The following is a 19,109-nucleotide window of genomic DNA, read 5'->3' on the forward strand; positions in this document are numbered from 1 at the left end:
TTCTTAGCTTTGTATTCTACAAAAGGGTGAGCAGTATTTCCATCTCCAGTATGGGAAATAGTTTCTTGCCTGTATGGGCTCTGAGCATTAAAGAAACCACAACAAACTAAAGAAGGCCATGAATTGCTGCTATTGACTCTGTTCTATTTTGGCTGCTGTTCGGGTAACTTCCACTTATATTGATAAATCAGCCTTTGTAGTTAGCAGTGGAAAGAAAGCCAGTATTTAAAATAAAAATAAACATGAAAGAAACTGCACAAAGATGTAGATTCTGCTCTCAGTGACAGCAGTCTAAATTCAGATTCGGTCTAGACACAAAGTCCTGTAAAGACTTGCACATAAACAACATCTATAAGGAACATACTGTTGCATTTATTCTCATATGTAGAATGGAATACTCTGTTGCATTTACACAACAGATGTATTTTCACATGTAGAATAACCTGCTGATATAAAATACCAAATTGACTGGCATCTATCTGTTGACATTACCACAGACTATCAGCTGGGCTTAAATATTTAGTGGCAGGCTCTGCTAGAAACGTATATGCACTTCTGTACTTGCATGTACTTGTATATCAATTCATACATAACTAAGTTTCACCTGAAGAACAGAAATCATAAATACTTCTGTAATTAATACTGTTCTATACAAAGTCTTCAAGTTTTCTGATGTCTGCTAAGAAAGGCATAAAAAAAGTTTATACAAAGTCTGAAGAATCACCTTGTTTTACTGGAATCCCTTTTATGATGCACTTCTCATGCAAAGACCACCGTATTCTTCCATTTTTTGGTTCCACAATTATTCAATATACTGAATTTTTGTGTTCTTGGGTGTGAGATTCTTTTTCTAATGAAGTGCAATGTGGGTATGAATATATTTGTATTGCTTCAAAGACTTACGGGCTCTGCATGCTGGTAAAAATATGGTTTTGATTATCCTTAAAACTCCTGATTCAACTTACTTTGGGAAAGTTGAGCTATATTGTTTTTTACTGTTCACATGACATGGTGTGCATTCTAGCTGAGATCCAAGGTACTGTACAGTGGACTTGCATCAAAAGAGAAACTGTTGCAGCAAACCTTGATTGGAAGCTGAAATGTAACTTAAGGAATATTAATAACAGAAAGGTATTGAAATCAGAGTTCTGGCTTTAAGCAAACAATTTCTCAATGGTCCAAAGTGCTGGTTTAGGAAACGGATAGGTCAAAAATTGCTGAAAATGTATAAGAAATATGAAGCCTTGGAAAAAAAATAAAATTGGAGTATCATTTGTTTAACAGACAGGGCTTTAAATGACCTCAAAGAACTTTGTTCCATGTTGGTTACTGTTTTGTAATGGAATTCTATTACTTTGAAAGCAAATGTGGAGCCTGCGGCAGCTTTGTTAGATACACTTATAACAATATATCTAGCCTCTAGCTGATCTTCCTGTGCTCCTAGCTCTGCATTTTGTTTCTGTTTGTCTGGAGTGCTGATTTCATGACAACCCATTTCAATCTTTAGGACTTGTGTTAATATACTATGAATGTTGTGCAATGCTATTAGGGCAACGGACAGAAAACTGACAGTATGTTGATTACTGATGTGCCAGGAAAGGAAGATACTTTCTCAAAATCTTTTACATAACTTGGTTCTGAAGTTAATTATATCTCTGCATGCTTATGGCTGAGCCTCAGAGGCACCTGCTTAGGTTGTTGTTTTTTCACTACAGTTCTGCAGCTGAGTGCCTTCCCGTCTGCATCCTAAGCTGCACGTTCCTGTGACACACTGTGCCTACATCAGCCCTGTGCTATGTGCAGTTCTTTTCTTGAGGGAAAATGTGACACTGTTGACCAGTGACTGGTGGGCTTTCAGAAAGGCAGTTTTCCTGCTGAGTGAGTCATATTTGTGAAGTAGGGCACTGTAGGAATGCCTATCCCAATAAACAGAAACCCATCTCAACTTGTATCTGAAAAGAAGCTGATGTCCTCAGCAAAGCCTCCCTCTCTCAGAATAATACCCCAACATCTTCTGGCTTTGTGAATGGAGAAGTTCTCATTTCTGTCTAGATGTCTGCATTCTCATGTAGTTTCTACCTTTTGTCTCTGAAGATTTGTGACAGGATAGATCCTTTTCAATGGTGATAATTTTTCTTAGGAAATGAAACTCTGAAAGACATGTTAATCATGTTGTTTCAACATTAGACTTTCATTAATTATGTCAGAAAATTACCTCAGTTTAATAGAAGAGTACTTCACTATACCAATTCTGATATCCAGACTCCACATCCAGTAATGAAGAGGTCATAAAAGTGCTGAGTATCAAATTTGAAGGATTCTGGCAATCTGCAATTCCTTTTCTAGAAAGAGAAGGAAGAAAGAATGTATGTTAATAGGCTTCAAAAAGGCAGGAGAGCAAAAAGATATTTTTGATTTTACTTGAATAAATAAGCTACTGAGAGTTTATTTTATTTTCCTGTTTTAGTATTTTTGATATAATCAGACATTAATACATGAAATAAACATGAAACAGTCCAGGAAAATTGTGTTTAAAACTGTTGCTCAGGTTACAAAGGCACCATGAAGGGCTCATTTTGGTTTGTTCTGTTTTTATCTGGAGGATCTGTGTTCCTCCACTATGCTTTGGTGCAGTTCTATAACTCACAGAAAACTATATGCTATTTTCTCACTGGACTACTTTGTATATTACAAAGGGTCATTATTTCTAATTGTACACAACTATTTTTTCTCTCCTCAACAGCAGTCAGTTTCAAGCTTTCAGAATTTCCAGCAAAAGCTGGAAAGATGAGAGAGAAAATTGAAATACTTCAGCATACAGTGTAAACTTTGGTTTATCACAAAATACCAGACAACAAATTGCATCAACCAAAGCCTAAAACCAAAGTAGTTTTTCCCCTGCCTCATAAACGAGGAACAGTCGACAGCTCTGGAATGTGCACTCCTCTCCCATGAAAACATTTTTCCGCTCTGCCTTTTCCAAAACTCAAAAGTTCAAAGCTAAACTACTACATGTTATAAAAGAACAAATTTACCATGACACTTAAACAAAGACATGAGTCAGTGTGTTCAGATTTCTTGAGGGAGGAAGGAGTTATGTTTCTTGTTAAGGCAAGGTTTGCAGTAAAGAAGTTATTTTTATAGTTTTACATATCTCCTTATAATTATTTATTCACGCAGATGTTCTGTTTTACTGCACTGTTAAAGCTGTAATTTATGCCCTTTTTGTAATGGATATATTAATTGAGATTTACAACATTTCTCCTCAGAAAGCAAAATATTAACATCCTTGTTAAACAAACGGACAAATGCAATCACAGACATTAGGAAACTTGGTTCACTATTACTTAGGATATCCCTGGCAGTCTGGAAACCTCAGCAGTTTCTCCTTCTCTGAAGAGTGCTACTTGCGTTCTTGGGAATGGCATGAGCAAGGTGGCCAGCATGTATGTTAACAACAGAGACAAAACGAGGTGGCTGTGGACTGCTGTGGACAAAACAACCTATATCTGGAATAAAAAGCATGCAATTTTGTGTCCTCTCAAATGTGAGATGTAGAACATAATAGATTAAGCAGCTGAATTGCTGTATGTAGTTTTTAAAGCTGTCTAGGAAACTTGGAACACCATTTCCATTTATTTGGAACAAGTGGCTTACTCATTTGTCTGCCTTGAAAAACCTCTACGACTGTTCCTGACTGGAATAAGATGAATATTCTGAAAGTCATTGCTCTTGTGAAACAGGAAAGAAGTACAGAAAGTTACAGAGTTCCTGTTAATACTGAGTCTCATTGAATGTAATATCAATTTGGAATATGTTAAAGGATGCAAACTTCTCCTAGGTACTGTAGCAGCTTTAATATGTACACTTTTCAAGCAGATTGATGCGGCAAAGTCTTGTCCTTTGTGGATACAAAATTTGGGGTAGCTAGATCAAAGGTCTGTTCTAGATTCACACCTTTGACACTGAATGTTCTATTCAGTAGAATGGAACCAAAATCAGAAAATCCTTGAGCATGGAGAAAACCGACATATGAAACTGTAGCCAACAGCCCTTGCACACCATCAGGATTCAGTTTTCCCTTATTAATACGTAAAAAAATTATTAGGTCAGTCTCTAAAAGCAGTGTTTAGCAACTGTAGAGACAATATACTCAAATTGAGGGGCATAATTTTTTTTTTCAAATGCAATTTTTTTCCCCCAACTGATTGCTTTACCTGTAGTCATAAGTTCTCTTTAGCCTTTTAAAAATACTATTATATTTCACATATACAGAAATACAGAGAGGGAATACAGAAAGGCTTTAATGTAATCAATACATGGGGTTTTAAAACTTTTAACTTTTTAAATGGGAATGTATGGATTTTTCATTTGTCTGTTTTAGAGGCCTTTAACCAACTGTATCATTGAATTTAAAGCTAGCTATGAAGGAGTTTACCTGTGGTAAGTAACATTTCTAGTAAGAGAGAATGTCACAGTCAGTTTTGTTGGATATAGGCATGTCACATTGGTGACAATGGCTAGAAACACCAGTCACCCAAAGAGAGGAAGCTGCATTTAGTGACCCACTGGGTAGATGAACCATGCTTTGATAACCTTTGGAATAAGGACAAAAGTGAACTCTGCTTGATAAAGAATAAACTCATCTAATTTTCAGTCATCATGCATTAAACTTTCAAAGTTACAAGGAAAGCAACACCAGGATATAAATATCCTTGAGCAGTAGGGTGCAATTAGGATGCAGTGCCTTGATAGAAAGAGAGAAGCTGATCAGTAACAGGGCAGTGGTAGCTGTGCTGGCCTCCTGTGTACAAACAAGAACGAGGAGGGGTTCACTCCCCCCTTTCCCTGGAGCCAAGCACAGTCCTCATCTGCGAGCTGCTTTGTTTGGCTATGTGGGCAGCACAGGCAGCAATGCCTTACACGTTGTGCAGCAGGCAGAACCACAGATTGGGCAGACTCAGTACCAAACACTACAATAAGGATCACACAGGCCAAGTATGTGTTCCCTTGGCCCTTGCTTCCACCTCCCACGTTATGCAAGTGAGCAGGGAAGGGACTTTCACCAGGGGTTAAGAAAACTGTGATTTATAACGTTGGTGGCAGGTGGAACAGGGGAGACTGTGGGACCAAGGGAGCCAAGTATTTTAAGCATCTGTTATAGGCCTGTGCCAGATGCAGGATACCAGACAAGATGTGCCATTTGTCTGTTCTTGAATGGAATTTCCTATGTCCCTAATACCAAGCAAACTCTGTTTATTTATAATATAACTACTTCTGGTTTTGTAGAGCTGATACACATACAGCACATGTCATCTTTTTACTTTCACAATGACATTTAAACACTTAAAAAGTTATTTATTTAGCTGTCTGAATTCAGTCAGGAGGCTGTTTTGCTTTGTCATGCATGAATCTGTAAAGGCTGGAAAACTACTCAGTTTAGGGAGGCTGCCTTGTGTAGTTTCCTGAAGTACAGTTTTCTCTAATGCCTGTCTGGGTTAAAAATGGGATTCGGATTCTTACAAGACCAGTGCCAGGCAGTGATTTCCAGTGATTGTTTGCATGGGCACATAGAGGAGAATGATTTAGGAAATGCTGACTGTTCTCTCCCGAAAGTGGATTTTCTTCCAATTCTAACTGATTATATTTAATAAGCAATTCCAATTATTTCCCAAAGGAATAAGCAGGAATTTCTAAGCAAAACATTTTCTCAGAATATGTAAATTCAAAACTACAGCTTCCTAGTGGAAATGCAAGCATTAGTCATAAAAGGAAATGTCTCCCAATTCTTGGACTGCATTTCTTGATAAATTTTGACAGAAACACAGACTTCCCAGAGTAACAAAATCTCATAATGAGGCTGATAATCTGGAGTTGATTATCCTACCTTTCAGTCTCTGTGCTACCTTGTTAATACAAAAGACGTAAGCCACAAATTACATTTAAGACCAGGAGAAAAAGTCAGTGCTGATATATACTGCTCGAAAAGCAAAATGGAGCAGCCCTACTGCCCCAAAACCTGGACTCCAGAGTAAGCCAACTGCACAGAAAGGTCTATCTTCTGCATATCAAACTTGCTGACTGTCAGCATCCTTCCTGTCACCACTGGAATTTCTGTTTGCTCTTGCTCCAAAGGCACATTAGGCTGGACTATCAAACCTGCCAGTCTTTCCCACGGGTCCTTTCTGGTACCTCTGCTCCAGCAGCACATCTCCCAGTCCTTTACCAGCAGCTGTGTCCTGATTAGCTCACTACTCTCTGAGCTAAGACCTTTCTTTTAACTGTTACTAGATTTTGAGTTTACAGCAGGTAACACCTAAGACAGACTTCTTGACCTGGGCCCTCAGCTGACCCCAGCATTTTCACTGAAATGCCTTGGTTCCTCTTGGACAGGAAAAGAGAATTGAAAATAAACAAAAATCTGCAAGATAGAAGAAGAGAAAAGTTATAGTGACAAATTCAGTAACAAAACCATAAGGCCCACAATACAACTAATAAACCAAGTTCCTCCAGTGATATTCCCTCTAACATTTTAGGTCACAAAGTACATCAAAGCATGTGCAGTTAACTGCCTGCATAAATGTGCTTCATGAGCTCATCCCTTCCTGCCTCATTTCTTCTGTTTGTAAAGCTGAGAGTGTATTATTAGACTGGTGCAGTGCTCTGAAGTCCAGCTTCTGACAAGAGTTGCTACAATAATTATTGCAGCAGATGTCAGAATCAAGTGAAAGCAGCCATTCAACAATCAAAGTACAAACCACAATCATCACTTATATCGTGTGCTATTGCAGGTATAGGACCAGCAGAGTAGACAAATGTTCACACTTGCTTCTAGATGTAATCCTCTGCTAGGAGAGTATCTCCCTCCCCTCCCTTCCCCAAAAAGGTTTTTCCAGTACACTTTGCTGGTTTTAGCTGTAGCTAGAAAAGATACAGCTGCGGTTTTTGGCTTATACAGCTTGAAGCTTCAGCTCAACATTCAGCAACAGCTTAGTCTGAGCTGTTTTACAAAACTATTTTTCTGTAAACATTTTCATTCAATAGTTACCATGTGATATCTGTGCTCCCTTAAAGCATACTAGTGACTGGGTGCCTTATCTTCATATTGCCAGACTGGTCAGATACTTATTTGGGAAGTGATCTGAAAGCTGAGGACAGAGGCGAGACAGAGAGCATTTAATGAAAGCTGGAATCTGACATGGAGATAGACAGTACAGCAAGCTGCTGCTGAGTGACACAGAGAGCAGCATCTCAGTTGGCAGCTGAATGAATACAGTCAGTTTGAAGAAAATTTTTTAAGTTAACCTTTAGCTCATGGCTTTGGAAACTGTCACTTGCAAATGGACTGTACACAAACAGGGCATAAAATAGAGGATCCAGGCCGGGGCTTGGGAGTTTTGCACACATTTACACTTCCAGATACTCAGGTCCTTGCTTGAGGTTCAGGACAATCATAAATGTAGCTAAATCATACAGTGTACAGAGGCTGCTTTAAGGAGGTTGCTGCTTCCCACAGAGGTGAAGTCTGGCCAAGAATAGCATGTGTTTCCTCCTCTGCATCTAGCACAACTGCAGCTAAGTGGTTGCTTATGTTCAAAAATGAATGAAATATTCAATGAAAACAAGAATCTTCACTGCCACGATCACTGCTTCTTAATCGTTACAGAAAATAGTGTTGTCTTGCCCGAGCATGCCTGGCTCTCTAAGAATAATGGAGGCAGGACAGTGTTTGGATAGCTGCTGTGTTTTCTGAAGAGTGGGGAGGGTGTGCCTGTTTTGGGGGCATGTTCACAAAGGTTTTAGCCCAGAAAGAAAGAGGTACATCTGGAAAGAGCATAAACCAGGTTGCCAGACTCTGGCACTGCTACTAGAAATAATTCTTTCTCAGGGAAGTACCAAAATGTGGCTGTCTGGTTTGCCCACAAGTATCCGGGCATTTTTCTTGGCAGGCATGGATCCTGGTGGCTGTTTGGCATTTTGACTGCTGCCCCAACTAGTGTCTATTCTTTCTCTGCTGAAGATGGAAGAATACACTTGTGGTTAAATCACTGGCCTAAGGATTAGGCAAAGTGGTTCTGCTCAGATTTTAGTCTGCATCCTTGGCCAGGTCACTTTAGCAAGAATTTTGAGAAGTGCTCAGCACCCGCAAGCGGGATCAGATTTTTCAAAAGCTCTCTGCCTCCACTGAGGCAGTGGCCAGAGGATCAAAGGAACTTCTTAGAAAATCTGTCTGCAAGTTTCATTGTGAGAGCTACTGGGTGCTGATCACTTGTGAAAATCTGGTTCTCATTGAGGTGCCCGGATGGGAATCAAACTCTCCATCGAGCTCCCATCATGATGGGAAGACACTTGAGAATCTGGCCACGAGCAATCTCTTGAAATGCTACACCAGCAACTTTCTCTGTGCCTCAATTTCCTCTCAAATGAGAGTGATGTTGCCAGAGTGCTTCTAAGGATAAATTTATTAACCTGCTGTGTGTGAGGTTCTTGGATGTTTCTGAAGCCAGGAAAGGGCGGTGAAGCATTTGTAGCACAGTGTCTTTCCAGACATACCAATCATCTGTGTAAACAGGACCGTGTTAAAGTGACTGGAGCAAGAGCCCAGGAGTCAGCTTTGCTCTGTGTACAATATACAAGCCTTCAAGTCCAGGAGCTGCTGTTTTTTGTTTGTCTCAAACTCTTGATCATGAGTCAGGGCTTCACCATGCTAGGGGGTGTAACATACAGATCAAAAGGACTCAGCCTTAAAAACCTTTATGCTGAACAAAGCAGGGCCAGGAGAATACTTTGTAAAGAAATGATGAAGCTGTTCCATTCAGCTGTTTGCCTTCTGAACTCCCCTGCCTGTCGAGTACAGTAGTTTTATCATTTTCTTTCCTCACATGACATTTCTTTCCTCACATCCCACCCAAGTGTTTGGTATTTTGGGGGGGAGTTCTGAGGGTTTAGAATTTTAACTCTAAAGGACTGGTTACTCTCAAACTAGATACCTATATACAGTAGTATCTTTTGCAGGTGGGTTTTTGGATTCTAAGATCCAAGAATATAAGAATATTGACTTCAAAATGCCCTTTTTATTTATTTATTTTTTTTAAATTAACTTCAGCAACCTCAGTTTTGCCTCCAGATGTGGAAATGTAAAAGGTCCTGACCCTCCTGTAGCATGTGCTGGAGCAGCCTCCCTTCTCTTTCTGAGCAGCCTTCCCTCACATGATGTGACATTTTCTTTCCAGCTCAGAGTGGAGCCCTCCCCTCCCCACAGCCCCTTCATTTTTGGCCTTCCAGCACTGTCGGCATCTGTGTGAGCTAATGCCGCCCAGATCCTTCTCCAAGGGGCACCGAGGGCTGGCACGCAGAAGCAAAGCCCCGGGGCTGTATCTCCAAAACCCAAGAAACCTCAAGTGCATTGTGTTTCCATAAATGCTCCTCAGCTGACTGGGCTGTGGGGAGTTTCTGCCCTCCTCAACCCTTGCCTCTCCTCTGGGAGGGGGAGGCGCAGGTTGTAAATGAGTTTTGTGGCTGCCCCTGTGCACAAATGGCGCCGATGTGGGAGTGTGAGGGAGACACAACCACCGCAGGGGGTGAGAGGTGCTCCAGGGCGAGGGGCCCACCTGACTGACATGGCCTGGCCTGGGCAGTGCTTGGGCTGCCCTGGCCCTCATGACAGCCCAGTGAGGGCACCATGTCACCACAGCCCCATGAGGGGAGATGTCACCACAGCCCATTGAGGGCACCATATCACCACAGCCCCGTGAGGGTGACACATCACCACAGCCCTGTGAGGGGGAGATGTCACCACAGCCCGGTGAGGGTGACACATCACCACCCCACCAGGCCATGGCAGGTTTCCTCAGAACTATGTCACCATCAGTAATGGCCGTGGAGCAGGGTGGAGCCCTCAGGGTGCCCTCTGGTTTGGTTTTGTTTTAGAGCACCATTACAACTCACTGGTGGCTAAATGCGATGCGCTTGATGCAAAGTGTGGAATATGTAAAATTTTCTTATGAAAGGATGTTCTTCAATGTTTGATCTTTGTATACTTTCAAGCCTAATCAATAAGAAGGGAGGTTTAATCCACTAAACAGCAGGTAACAAGCAAGCTCTAAGTGACAGCCAGGCAGTAGAATTTCCTTGTTAATGTTTAGGCCTTGATGTTAAGGTTTAGGCTTTCACATGCTTCTGTCATCTTAGACCTGGAGTGATGTTAACAAAGCTTGGGAAGAAGGATGCCCGCTGACAGTGGACACAAAGAATGCAGAATGTACAGGATGCAGACACAAACTCTTGGTATCTTGACAGCTTTTGGGCACTAGGTACAACATTTCGTGTTCTCCTGAAGCTCTCTCAACTTATAAGCAGTTGACAGAGCAAAAATATTTCTTCTCATCATGTCTGGTGGCAGAGAAGGAGAAGGCAGGAAGGAAGGGCTGCTGCACCACCCTGAGCTGGGGTCTGTCATGCTGAGTGACCCCAGAAAGTGCCGTGTTACTTCCTCAGCCTCCTCCAGGTTTGGGGGGAATTGCAGGAGCAGCTCTTGGTCTCAGCTGTGGTCCTTGTTTTGAAGGATAAGGCTTTGTGTATGTTGTGGATGTCCATCAAGCTAAAATTCTAGCTCTTAAAACGTGCTTGACAAGTGGAGCATTGAAAATAGAATGGGTTTCTGTTTACTTTTTTTAAAAAATACTTATTTTCATGAGATAAGCAGTTAGTAGAAAGTTAGAAGCACATGTAGCAGAGAAAATGCCTTTGGACAGTCACAAATTGAATTTATTTTGGTTGTCAGTCCTTTTGTATTGAGCTCTTGACAGTGTTTAGCATAGTAGTGAGAGATATGATGTTGAAAATGGGATATTTCGAAGAATGATATAAAATACTCATTGTAAGTGAATTCTGAACTCAGTGAAAGGCAGTATTTGTGTTTGAAATTTGAACTGAAGAGCTATCTTGTCCTGACTGTGGAACAGAAATATTCCATAAGAATCACATGGCAGAATTAACCACCACTGCTTGGATTTTAGATACTGAGTATTTGCAGCTAGTTGCTTAAGAGCAATCTAAAATCAAAATGGAATGAAGGTGACATTATAAAACATACCTGAGACAAATGGATTTCCTTTAAATTACAATTTAAAAGCCATCTCTGATAATTCTATACCAGTGCATTAAAAAAAAAAACAAAACAAAACAAAACAAAACAAAACAAAAACAAACCTCCTGTAAATTATTCTTTAATCAAATATGAAAACTGAATGCTAAACTTACAGTTTTCTGTGTGAACAGTGTTTTTAGCTGGGACTACTTATGCAAGCTTAGGGAACAATCCTGAAATGTCTTCCATGTTTCCTGATGTAATAAGTTAAACTCAGATATCCAAAAGATAATAATAGTCTGTCAGAGTTCCTAAGCATAAACACTAAAAAAACCCCAAACCCTTGCAGTGGCAGCTTGGACTGTACTGCATAGACATGCTAAATTTAGTTAGGGTGGCTGAACTGGAGGAGAGCAGGAACTCCTGAAACAGACACAGAATGTCCAACTGTGGCACTACTTTCGTCCATGGAAGACAGGAACTGCTGCTGTGTCTGCACCTATAGGAACATACAGCAGAACAGTCTGGAGCTCTCACTGCCTGGCTTTGCATGCAACTTGTGTGCACAGCAGGAGCTCAGTCCATCATGAACACCTTCTGCCTTCACTGCAGTGTATTTTTGAGTTCTTTATCCATAAGGCTGGAATAGAATGGGACAGAATCCTTCCTGTTGTTAATTCACTTAGAGAATTACTACTTAATAAATGGGCAGGGTAGCACTTCTGAACTAACATTCAGCCTGTGATTACATATTAAAGTACTGAGGCTTGTCCAGTAACCTACAGCAGCATATCACAAGGTGTACCCACAATGAATATTGCAGTCCTGGAATATCTTCAATTAGAGCCTAATAGTGATTACAGCCATTTTTGAAAGCATAGCTGGATTTTGCTAAGCTCTGCCCACCTTCAGCAAAAGTCTGTCCATTCACTGTAGGGCTTGTGTTCTGTTTCAGTGTTCTTTTTTTTTTTACCCTGAGTTAACCAGAACTTGGCTTTGATCCTTTAAATCCTTCTCCCTATCAACTCAGCAACCACAGAGGCAGTTTATTACTGAAAAGAAATCTAAGAATCAGTTTTGGCCAGCATTGTCTTGGAAAGTTCATTTTATTAACATGGTTTTGGTTTTATTTCAAAAACACTTTGACAAGCACTGACATTTTTGGAATCAGTAAAGCACAAGAGACTTATTCCTAAAGGCCTAAGCTTTGCATTTTTCTGCAGCAAACAATGTGACGTGCTACTATGGTAAATTCAATTCAAGCCACTGACTGAAAGAAAATAAGTACTGAATGTTGTCTTTTTTTTTCCCTTCATTTTCTAAAAAATGTTTTGTGTGAATGCTAGTGCTTGTGAGATATACTTCCTTAACTGCTCTTTGCTCATTTGCTTTTCATCTATAGTGCAGGTGGCAGATCTATCAATCCTGGCAACATAAACTTTCCTCACACTCTTGCTTTTATTGCTCTGCTTTGACCTAAAGCAACTACCTCTTGACTTTTTGCTGAGATTTGCCAGCAAGGGTCCCAGTTGTGCGTTTTACATTAATATCCATCAACTGAGAGTTCAACTAAGATCACCTACTTCATTTAAAAAGGAATACTAGGAAGTATCTGAACCCTTTTTTGTTGTTGCTGCTTTTCTTTAAGGCAAGCTGAAAGAGAATTTCTGGTCTCTGAGCTACAAAAAGACTCTTGTTCTAACACTGTGGATTCACTCCTCCATGCATGGTGGGAAGAATGGAAGGGCAGAACAGAGGTGAGTTATGTGCTGGCAGACTTGACTGCTAAATTTCCTTAGTGGTAAATTGATTATCTTTGCTCTGTGTGTCCCTGGGGCTGTGCCACCTTCCATTCTGTCCCTGTGAAAACTATGTCAAGTGAGAGGCAAAGTAAGCATCTCCATTCCAGACAATATGTATTACATACATGTGCTCTTGCTTCATATAATAAGAGTGGGTTTTGTCAGAAACTTGTTTTACTCTCCAGAATTTTCTGTTGCAAAAATGGTCAAATGCTTTGGTTGGAGTTCCCTATGCAAATCCACAGTGTGCTACTGTTAGCCTCTTACTTTCAGAGTGAAGAATGCAGCAGTATGTTGGTCTGGAAAGAGTGGTTGCTTTTTCAGTTAGCAGGAAACATATGCTGCAGATGTTTCAAAGTTCTGGCTTTTAATATACCTTTGATATCTACTATGTCAAGCTGTTAGTTTTGATGAATTCTCTCTTTAATGGGATAGCTTTTATGAATCTTATATGTTGCCATGATAGATTCCTAGGAGCTGAAGTAAACTGGCATAGCTAATCCAGGAGTTTGGGATTTTTAGTGCTATGGATATTTTTTTAAAACAAAAACTCTTTCTTAAGTTTGAAGTACATTTTTTTTTTTCATCTCCACTTTATTTCAAAGTGACTGCATAAATTGTATGGACCTGTTTCTCCAGTTGTGTAACGAAGTTATATAGGCCTTCTCCTACAGGAATGGGAAAGAAGTAGTTAGGTTCTTTTTCTATTTTGTTTTGTGATGGGGTTTTTGTTAGTTTTGCTTAGTTGTTTGTGGGTTTGTTTTTGTTTTTTTTAAGGTTGGAGTGTACTATTTGGTGCCATTTACTTCTTGTAAATGTGGAGTTCTCAGAAGCTGACATTTTGAAGTGTTACACTCAGGATTGCCAAGAATCTTTGCGCTAACTGCCCAGACGTCTCTAGAATGAGTGTAATGAGCACACACACACATTTGTCTTGAGGAGGTGGAAAAAGCAAGGTGTGCATATGATGCAGAAAAGAAGGATGCCCTAGCTGTGTAGGATTATGAATGGCATAGCTGCTAGCATGTTTCTCCAATCCAAAGTGGGAAGTTTCTTACCTACCAGGAAGTCCCTATTATTTTTGAGTGCCCTCGTGTTGAACTCCGCGTGGCTGTTGATGAGCCCCCATAAAGAACGATGTCCACAGACATGCACAGACACCACAGTCATCAGCTCACCACAGGCTCCCAGCACTGGGAATACAAGTTCAGACCTTCGCCTCCGCAAACACAGCTGCTCATCTGGCCTGGGCTTTGTAGCCAGCAGAGGGAACCGATAAACACTCTCACAGGGCTGCTTTACATGGTTTTTGTAGCCAAGAGAGGGCACCGATTCTCACTCCCTTTTGAAAAGGATCCATTTAATGTCACCCCTCAACAGTTTCACCTGCCATGCATGAGCAAAAGACTTATATTTATCTTGCTTTTGCCATAAAATATGGACTGGCATGAAGTTTTAATCACCTAAAGATGTCCCAAGACTTCATAGTGGTATTAATTCCCTGCAGTACAATTATGAGACATTAAATTCATTACACATCAAGACAATTACAGAAACACATCCAACATTTCAGGAGTGCAGGGAGAGCAAGCATAATTGTTTACTGATGACTACAGAGAATAGGCATAGCTATTGCTCAAGACCCACAAAAGGCTTCAGAACCAAGAGTCATCATAATCTGGAATATATATATAGATCCACAGCTTTTGCTGGGATTTCTGTTTGCAGAGGGAAAGCCACATAAAAGGCAATAACACTTGCACAAAACTTTAGAAAGTGTAAGTGGCAAAACAAGGAACTTTTGTACAGTTAACTACAGCTGTTTGCTGGGGTTTTTTAACATGCAGAACAAACTACCTCTAATGTTTTTGTCTTGTCTTGTTCTTCGCTACATTACCTCCATTGAACCACTGCTCTTTTAGAAATACGACAATAGTGAAAATTAAAAATTATCTCCCTGTAGAAGGAAAGAACTCACAGCCTGCAATAACTGGAAGGTAAAAGAGGTAAGGGAAAGTATAAGGATATATTTAAGCTTAAGAGATAAAACTTAAATCTTACCTCCCCTGAGATACATAGCAAGACACAGAATAAGTGGGCAGAAAATTCTGCCACACAGATATGCTCATAGATATATGAAAATTGTCTTCTGTGGCAGATAGTGAGATGAACAGTAATGGTGCCTTTTCTAGTCCTCACGTGTTCACTACTTTATCAATGAACAAGGCATGTTTAGCAGTAATTTTTAAGTTAAAAGAGTAAGAGACAAGGCCTCCTTTGCTAGGGTAATAACTCTGGAAATTGAGAATTGGAATGTGTTCGGTAAGGTCGGGAGGTTTGTTTGTTTAATTGGTTTTGGTTGTTTTGTTTTGATGGTTTTGAGGGTTTTTTGAAATGCAATATTTGCAAGGCCACAGGAGCAATTATGAATCTGTACCCTCATAAATTAACTTGAGGGCTAAAAACTAGAGGGATAGGACAAAGCTGGTGGTTGGGGCTTTGGGTTTTGTTTGCTTGCCTGTCTGTTTGTTTTAAGGGCTATAAAATTATATCCTGTAAGTTTACAGAAGTAGCACATGATAGTGAATGTAGAAAAGAAAGGAAGATTAATATTAATATCCCCTACAAGATCCTTTCAATAATTTTGCTTAAGGCCTATGAGTTTCTCTTTGAGCTCTTTACTGCTGCTGAGTTACCAAGACTGAGTTCTTATAGTCAGGTATTGCCCATCATTTCTGGTCCATGGCAGTGGATTTCTGCTTCCTCAGCCTGCCAAGACTGGGCTGGTCTCCTTTAACCACAGAATGTAAGAAAGAGATGAGCATTTGCTTATTTGTTTATTTATTTATACCCTCCAAGAATGATTTATTTGTAAATCCTGTTAAGGGGGTTGTAAACAGTTTCACAGTAAGTTTGAAAGTGTTAGGAGTAAACTACCTCTCTCAAGATTTGTCATTGGAATTCTCCCTGCTGTTCAGCCCTAAGGAGTCATGCAAAGACAGAGCAACTACAAAGGGGTAGACTTTATAAAGCTGAATACAAAATGAAGTGTGGGATTAGTGCTGGCTTGGAAACCAGAGGAGCTAAATCTGACACTCTACCATGAATTTTCACTGTGACCTTGAGTAAAATATTTTATATATTTAGTGACAGCAGGGCCAGAAGAAAACATAATCTCTCCCTACAGAGAGGTGTGAAAATAAATTCCTAAAGGTAAGAATTTCTCCCAAGCAGTGGTAGTGGCAGAACTATGCATAGATAAGCAGACAGTGATATGTTTATCCCCTGTTTCTATGTATCTAGTCTAGCACTTTAGACAGCACTGGGAGTTACACTAGTGGCTTAAGTGGATATTACTGCCCTAAATAAACATGAAAAAAACCTAAGCATAACTGCCAGGAGAAGTGGCTTAGCATCCCTGCTTAACACTTAACTGTTCTGTGGATGAAAAAATTAATAGAGTCTCTTTACCTCTATTAGTTTTAAATGTTATGCTCATTACTCAAAAATCTGAATTCCTTGCTCTCCCAGTGATTATATTTTTTTTTCTTTCAGGTTATAGCATTACTTTAAAAATGCAATATTATCATTTTAATACCAGTATGCTTTGATCTTGTAAAAAGGAGTTTCAGATGAGCACAGAAGTCAATAAGTGCATTCCTAGACATCTTAGTTCTCTTGGAAACCTGCAGGATGCAGTTTCCCTTCATCCCTTGCTGCAAAGTGATGCTAAACTGAATTACCTACTCAGCCCAAGAGGGAAACTGCTCAGAGGAGATTCTGATCTAAATTAGATGCATTCCTTTGAATAGAGTTTTCTTAATAAGTCCTGCAATCCATTTTTCAAATGCCAAAACATTACATTTCACAGCAGGCTTTAATAAAAGGTATTTTGCTATATATACATTTCCTGTGGCAAATGCACTATTTTTCTTCATGAAATTTGCTCTATTAAAATTTTTGATTTATCTGATAGAGTAAAATTCTGTGTGAACAAATGAGGCTTTACTGCCACACTGTAGACCTAAATTCTTATGCGTTGAACTTAAAATCACATATCTGTGTTTTACAACAGTTTTTGGAAAGGTGAGATTTGCTGTAAAAATCCAATATTAACTGAGAAATAAAATTTTGTAGCTCAGAGTTAATGACAGTCATGAGGAAAACCATTAAGCTCTCTTCCTGTCTTCTATGGGCAATTTATATTAATTACCTGGATGCAAAAATAGTTTTACTGTAAGTTTGCTATAGAAAGCATTGTACTTTGGTTTTTGAACAGTTCAATTTATTTGGGTTTTGGATTTTTGTTGTTTGGGATTTTTTTGAAGATACTTATGTAATCTTGCAGGCAAATAGCTGAAGGCAGTGTTTTTCTTTCCCCACTAGTTAGAACAGATAACATATAAATTCAGAAAAAATCTTAGATACAGTATGCAGAGAAGGGTACTTGGAGCAGAGTTCTGCTGTTATACAGTGCTATGGCTTAAAATATTGCTGCTTATGTGAGTACAGTTATATATGGACTTAATTCTTTTATAGAGCAGTCTTTCTATTTGTGAAAGACCAAGAAAGACTCAGTTTAGCAAGAAAATTAGACATTAAGAAGAAAATATCACTGTTTAACTGAAGAATGTATTATGTATTTACAGAGAGTGTTAACTGCTTGCTTTTGGTAGCTCATGCTTTCCCTCCTCTCTGAGCACTGGAGAGAGGCATTGTAGGATTAGGATTTCTGTGATGGAATTTCTTTAAACAGGTGACTGTGTGTTAAAAGTGCACTGACTCACACAATGTGAAAAACTGCTACTGGTCACTAATAGATTCATCTCTGTGAGGATGGACAGATGCATGGATGGGAATGCAAATACAGTTTTGAAACCACTTTTAAATGTTTTAACTGTTCAGTAGCTGTCTCTGAGGCACTTAACTATTCCTTCCTCTACTGCTAGAAATGCCTGTGTAGGAAAACTGCAGATAAAATATAAACAAGCTGATCTAAAAGTTTCACAGAGACACAAGGTCTGTTGTTCCAAGAAACAGAACTTTGTTTGTAAAATATCTACTTTAAGCATATTTGGTACAAGATAATGAATTCCATCCGTCTTATTACTGTGCTTCTGTGAGGGCTTCAGTTCCATTGCACTTTTTTTAAAGGCAAAGAAACCTGTGAAGATGCACTTCAGTCCCAGAATTGTCTCAATCTAGCTAGTAAATGATATTAGCAATAAAACCCAGTTCCCTCCTTAAATGAACACTAAGCTTTTTTTTTTTTCCTCAGACAGAATTTAAGGAAGCTTTACAGTGAATTTTTTTTTCATAACTTTGACTAGACTGAGAAGGAGACTATTAAGAGGGATAATAAATTGTTATAATTGGTCTGGGTGTACTAATCTCTTCAAAATCAATCAGAAAGGGAGAGAAGACCTTTTCCCAGCCACAGTGTTTCCCAGCAAGATCTGTTTTTATTTCACTGCTAAAACAACAGACTGTTACTAACTTAAATGTCAGATGACACTACATCTGAAAAAAAAAAAAAAAAAGAAAAAAAAAGGCGGGGGGGAGCCAGCACCACCCAGCAAGGCAGAGCTAGAGTTCACATTAAGACTTCCTCACAATAGCTGGTTAGAACAGAAACCTGAAGTAGCAGTAATCTTACCTTGAGTACACAAGATCCAAGGAGAGAAGATCACTGGTTCAAAACAGTGGAGGACTGAGAAAGTGCTCTGATCTGCTGCTGGTAGCATGCACTTGGCTTTTATGTGCAGGTGGGAGGAGCTGCTCCCTACGGTAGGTGGGCAGTGAGGATAGCAGGCAGACAGCCTTCAGAAGGCATTGTAGAGTAGGCTTGTGCTCTTTGGGGACAGAGAGAGGGAGGAAAAGCAAGCTGGATGGCATATACATGAGAAATAGGGCTGGATTTATTTGCTGGGTTGTTTGTTTGTTTGTTTGTTTGTTTTCTGTAAATCTCTAGTTAACTAAAGGTTTTCTACAGTATTATTTTTCTAAATCAGAATATCTGAATTATTCCAGTTGCAGTTACAATGCTATGGGGTGTTACTTTGTCTGTTGGAAAGATTTTTGTGGCAGTGAGATACTAATGCAAAATCTTTATCAGAAAGGTCAGCGTTTCCCTTTCTTAAAAGGGATAGCTATGAAGAATCAGCCCCTTGATCTTGGAAGTTGTCTGTTTTCTCAAGGATTGAACTTCCTTTATATTC

General features: G+C 39.6%; 1 protein-coding gene across 2 annotated transcripts in view; it reads right to left on the reverse strand.

The window, feature by feature from the left end:
• Window positions 1-18,612, reverse strand: part of COL8A1 (collagen type VIII alpha 1 chain) — an 86,441-nt gene extending 67,829 nt beyond the window's left edge. For both annotated transcript variants that reach the window (XM_083881509.1, XM_083881510.1), the window contains exons 1-2: window positions 18,548-18,612; window positions 2,216-2,342 (exon numbers count right to left, since the gene is read on the reverse strand). The gene's annotated coding sequence lies outside the window, so the exon portion shown is untranslated. The remainder of the gene's footprint in view (window positions 1-2,215; window positions 2,343-18,547) is intronic.
• Window positions 18,613-19,109: the final 497 nt, after the last annotated feature.

Source organism: Zosterops lateralis (assembly GCF_965231275.1).
Source record: "Zosterops lateralis genome assembly, chromosome: 2".
In the NCBI taxonomy this organism is placed as follows: Eukaryota; Metazoa; Chordata; class Aves; order Passeriformes; family Zosteropidae; genus Zosterops; species Zosterops lateralis.